The sequence below is a fragment of the Hibiscus syriacus genome, unplaced genomic scaffold (assembly GCF_006381635.1).
Source record: "Hibiscus syriacus cultivar Baekdansim isolate YM2019G1 unplaced genomic scaffold, ASM638163v2 tig00111105_pilon, whole genome shotgun sequence".
Classification (NCBI taxonomy): Eukaryota; Viridiplantae; Streptophyta; class Magnoliopsida; order Malvales; family Malvaceae; genus Hibiscus; species Hibiscus syriacus.
This window is the reverse complement of record NW_024062987.1, coordinates 4,151,557-4,157,871: the sequence shown is the minus strand read 5'-3', so window position 1 is coordinate 4,157,871 and position 6,315 is coordinate 4,151,557.

The following is a 6,315-nucleotide window of genomic DNA, read 5'->3' as shown; positions in this document are numbered from 1 at the left end:
GTTATATGAAACAATACAAATGATTTATATGATGGTAAAAGAATATGGAATAAGTTATGTGATAAAGGCATAAGGAATGAAATGAACATGTGAATATAAGTTGACTCATTATAATTTATACTATATAGTATAAGTGAGTACACGAGAAAGGTTATGAAATTATATGAGAACAATATTTAAGTTAGGAGACATAGACATAAGTGATTATATGAATATGTAAGATAAGTTATATGAGAAAAATATGGGAATGAGATATAATATATATGTTTACGTGAAACCATGCAAAGTGATACAAGCTATGTGACATATGAATATGAAATCATATGAAAAGTGACATGAAAGTAAACTACGTGATTACATGCACATGTGATATATGTCACATGATATGAAGCTATGTGATATAGGTTATATGACAAGAATGATATACAAGTTATATGAGATTACATGTTTATATGATACAAGTGATGTGAACTGTCATAAATGATAATGCCCATGTTATGTGATATGAGAGCTAGGGGTATAGTTGGCATGCCAAGAGTAGATGGTTTACCTATGTTCTACGGAACATATGAACAGAATTATCTATGTCTTTCGGGACATATGGATAATATACCTATGTTTTAAGGAACATATGGACAGTTTACCTAGGTTCTTCGGGACCTATGGACAGTTTCTGAGGTTTTTTATGACCTCTGGATAGGTCCTTCGGGACATTTATCGAGCTATGGTGACAACATAGTGGTGCACAACCTCAATGTACTCACATACCTTAAGTTCTCAAAAGTATACATGGGCTAATACATGGGATTTTAAGAGAGTAAATAAATCAATTGATGTGATACTATGTGTTCTATGTTGTGAAATGATGTATGTGCTTCATGATATGTATAGAAATATTCAGTATATGCTTATATGATAAACAAAAATTAGTGATAGTAATATAAGTACCGATAAGCATGTTAATTATATATGTATATGTGTGAATTGATTATATGAAATGATACATGATATACATAAATGATAAGTACAATATCATATGATAAATGGGTTAATGATTATGATAGAGATCATGATAATGACGGTATATGTGTATGTATATATTTTGTTATATGAAATGTTTTATGATTTTCATTATATGTTTATATGCCTCACTAAGTCGTTGACTTAGCGTGTGATTGTTTCACACATAGGTTTCGAGAAGAATAAAGAGCAATGTGGAGCAAGACAGACCAGTTTCTTCTTACCGAAGATCAGATCAGGAAAGAATTTTGAATCATATATATTTTGGATAGTGAAAGTAGTTGGCATGTAATTAATGTTTTAAATGGTATATGCTCTGACAAGTTTTGTAATGTTTTAAACGTATATATGTAAATGGTAACTTATAGTATTGAAAGTTTACGTATTTTGTGAGTTTTATATTTTTTGTCGAAAGTTACTGAAGCAAGGGTATCGGTACACTGTAGCAGGGTATCGGTACCATTGTCCAATTCTGGAAACTTTTAACATTCGGTACTGTTCACGGCACTGTTCACGGTACTGTTCATACACTAACCATAAAAACGTTTTTGACTTAAATTTTTATAATAAAACACAATTTAATCGTATATGATCGTATTTTCTTAATATAAGTCCAAATGTTCTGTTATTTTGCAAGAATAAAGGTTTTGAAATGTCAATGTGACATCTCGGACTCGTATCCGGGTTGACGACATCCCCGACATTCCAACACATGCTAAAACCAAAGAAGATAGTGATGACTATGGAAGTGATGAGAACAATGGCACAATCTTGGTGATCCGTCATACCTTGAACATCCAAGCATCCGACGAGTCTGATATACAATGTTCCAACATCTTCCACACACGCTGCCTAATCAAGGAACAACCATTCTCCACCATTATTGACAATGGTAGTTATGTCAACGTCATTAGCTCCAACGTTGTTGAATCACTAAAACTTCCTTGCCAAAGACATCTGAAACCTTATTGCTTACAATGGCTTAATGTGAGTGCCGAGATGAAGGTTGTTAAACAATGTCTCGTTAATATCAAGATGGGAAAGTATTGTGATGACATATGGTGTGATGTAATTCCGATGCAAGCATCCCACATTCTCCTAGGACGTCTTTGGCAATACGATAACGACGTCACATATTATGGTCGAAAGAACACTTATACAATTCCAATAAAAGGTAAACCGTTCCGACTTAACCCTCTACCCCCCCCCCCAAAGAGATTCTCATAGATTAACAATGAATTCTCAATGAGACAAGGAATTTGAAACAAAAGGCAAAAGAGGCCACAACCGATAAAAGCCAAACAAATGACCCACAAGTGGTGAGTGACCCTCAATGTGAAAATAAAAGAGTGTCTCAAAATATTTATGCCATTACAAACCCTTTTTCAAAATAGGACGTACATTCTAGTCCGTTTTAAGAACTCTGTTTTATCAACTATCACTAACATCACATATTTGCCTAGTGTATTTTCTTCTCTATTGCAGGAGTTTCAAGATGTCTTAAGCAACCCATCGGATGGTTTACCACCTACAAGAGGAATCGAACATCAAATCGACTTCATCCCTGGATCAACCATACCAAACCGCCCCGCTTACCGATGCAATCCTGAGGAAACGAAAGAATTGGAACGATAAATAGATTCATTGTTACAAAAAGGACACATCCGTGAGAGTCTTAATCCTTGTGCGATTCCCTTCATCCTAGTTCCAAATAAAGATGGCATATTCTGAATGTGTGTAGATTGTCGACCTATCAATCGGATAACAATTAAGTATAGACATCCTATTCCATGCCTAGATGATATGTTAGATGAACTACATGGTGCAAGTATCTTCACCAAAATTGACTTGAAGAGTGGTTACCATCAAATTCGAATGAAAGAAGGTGACGAATGGAAAACAACATTCAAGACAAAGTTCGGCTTGTATGAATGGCTTGTTATGCCCTTTGGACTCACAAATGCTCCAAGCACCTTCTTGAGATTAATGAGTCACGTTCTTAAAGAGTTTATAGGTAAATTTGTTGTCGTTTACTTTGATGACATTCTTATATACTCATCTTCTCTTGACTCTCATGTCATTCATGTTCAAATGGTTCTCGAAATTCTTCGACGAGAACATTTATATGCTAACATGGATAAGTGTGTGTTTTGCAGTGATAAGCTTATGTTTTTAGGCTTTATAGTTAGTGTACAGGGTATCCATGTAGATAAAGAGAAGGTCAAGGAAATTCAAGAATGGCCTACGCCTACTTCCATCACTGAGGTAAGATCTTTTCATGGTTTGGCAAGTTTTTACCATCGCTTTGTCAAAGATTTCTCAACTATTGCTGCACCATTAACCGAGATCATCAAAAAGTCAATTGAATTCAAATGGGGACCACTACAACAAAAAGCTTTTGAACTTCTTAAAGATAAGTTATGTTTTGCCCCTATTATTCGTCTTCCCAATTTTTCTAACACATTTGAGCTAGAATGTGATGCTTCAGGCATAGGCATTGGTGTCGTCCTCATGCAAGAAAGATAACCTATCGCTTACTTTAGTGAAAAGTTAAAAGGTGCATAATTGAACTACTCTACCTACGACAAGGAACTTCTTGCACTCGTCCTAGCACTCGAAGTGTGGCAACACTATCTTCTCCCTAAATAGTTTGTCATTCACACAAACCATGAATCACTCAAATGGTTAAATAGACAAGGTAAGTTAAAAAAACAACATGCTCGATGAGTTGAGTTCATTGAATCTTTTACTTATATCAACAAATATAAACAAGGGAAAGATAACATCGTAGCTGATGCATTATCTCGACGATACACACTTATCACTCAAATGCATGCTACTATTCTGGGTTTTGCACATATCAAAGAACTTTATCCTAACAATCCAGATTTTTCTGAGATTTATAAACAATGTGTAAAAGGTGTTTTTAACAAGTTTTATCTTGTAGATAGCTTTCTTTTTTGTATGAACAGGTTATGTATACCACAAGGTTTTTTGCGATAGTTCTTGGTTCACGAGTCACATGTCGGAGGACTCATGGGACACTTCGGTGTTCACAAAACACTCGATATGGTCATAGAAAACTTCTTTTGGCCGCACATGCGTAAAACAGTGGAAAATATTTGTGTATCATGCATCACTTGCAAACAAGCAAAGTCAAAGGTAAATCCTAATGGTTTGTACACGCCTTTACCGATTTCTTCTTCTCCTTGGATCGATTTATCGATAGATTTTATACCTGGCTTACCCCGCACTAAGAAAGGACTAGATAGTATTTTTGTGGTTATAGATAGATTCTCAAAGATAACACACTTCATTCCTTGCCATAAAACGGACGATGCCACACACACTGCTGATTTATTCTTTCGAGAAATAGTCTGCATTCATGGCATTCCTCTCACCATTGTGTTCGATCATGACACTAAGTTCATAAGCCATTTTTGGAAGGTATTATGGGGTAAGATTGGCATAAAACTTCTCTATTCCACTTCTTGTCATCCTCAAGCCGATGGACAAACCGAAGTAATAAATTGGATTCTAGGATCTTTGCTAAGAACTATGGTTGGTAAGAATACTCGTAATTGGGAAGAATGTTTACCTTTTGTTGAGTTTTCTTATAACCGATCCATTCACTCCACAACAGATTATTCTCTATTCAAAATAGTTTATGGTTTTAACCCATAAACTACTTTGGATCTTATTCCCTTACCTTTAGATCAGGTTGCCATTTTAGATGGTGAAAAGAAGGTTGCCCTTGTCAAAGACATTCACACCAAAACTAAACTCAAGATGGAGAAAACCTACGAGGCAATTGTAAATCGAGTTAACAAGGGCCGACGACATGTCACCTTTGAACCAAGAGATTGGGTATGGGTTCACATGAGAAAAGAGAGGTTCCTGACACAAAGGAAATCAAAACTAGACCCATGAGGCGATGACCCATTCCAATTCCTTGAACGAATTAATGACAATGCCTACCGCATTGATCTTCCCGGTGAGTATAACATGAGTGCATCCTTTAATGTTTCTGACTTATCTCCTTTTGATATTTTAGATTCGTGGACGGATCCTTTTAAGGAAGGGGGAGATGATACATGCACCACACACCCTAAAGCTAAGGATGATGAATTTACTATACCACTTGGCCCTATCACACGAAGTCGGACCAAACTTCTTAAAGACAAGCTTCAAATCGCAGTTCAAGCATTCATCCATAAGGGTCTAATAGAATCAGATTTACAAAAACTTTTTGAAGGTTATCCAATTGTTATACGGTCAACATTTCTTCTGGAGATACAACCGTCTATCTCTTATCTTTCCAACGGTTTTTCAATCGCATCAATCCGATATCGAGAACTCAAGATATGACCATTTTACTGAAGATGGTGCATTCAGGAAATCCTATACGAGATTAATACGTGATTTTGTAAATATTACGAATTTTCAATATTTATATTGATTATTTGTAATATAATTTAATATAGGATGATGAAGTATCTTTTATGATCAGATTTATTATTTTATTAGGAATTAAGGTTGAGTTAAAACAATATTTTTAGTTATTATTATTTTATTAGGAATTAGAGTTAAGACATGTTTAGTTTATTATTATTTTATTCTTTAGTTATTTAGGACCTTTAGAACTCAGCCCCTATATAAAGGAGGTTTCATTCAACTTTGTAAATCAGATTTCTTTGATTAATAATACAACTAGAGTTCGTTTTTGCAAGTGTTGATTGCCTTGTGCCTTCGAAGCTTCTTCTCCTTGAGTTCTTTCAAGTTCTTGTGAGGGAGATTAATCTTCACACTCCAATTTACCTTTTCATTACGACTAGGAGGGTTGGTTAGAGCCATATTATCGTGTTTTCCTTTTAATTGCGACTAGGAGGGCTCGATAGGACATTATCCATCAATTTTCCACATATCCATCCACGCCATCAATCGTCTTTACCGTTCACTTTCATAAGGGAGATCTCTTGATTTCTTGGTTATTTTACTTTATTTTCAATTACTTTATCTTTTGTTTATCTTGTTTTAATCTTGTTTCTTACCTTGTTTCCAGCACCTAAAAGAAACCCTAAAGAACCCTAGCTATTATTACCACCTTCCCTATTCATTGCTTATTGTTCTTCATCGAGTCTAGAGCTTTATAGGTTTGATTCTTCAACAAGAGCAACGTTCATTAACCCGCCACCGCTTCCCTATCACAACATCCACAATCCATTGTGATCCTGAATCACACCCCACAAGATGCCATTCCACTACTATCACATCTAGCACCATCAATATTGACCT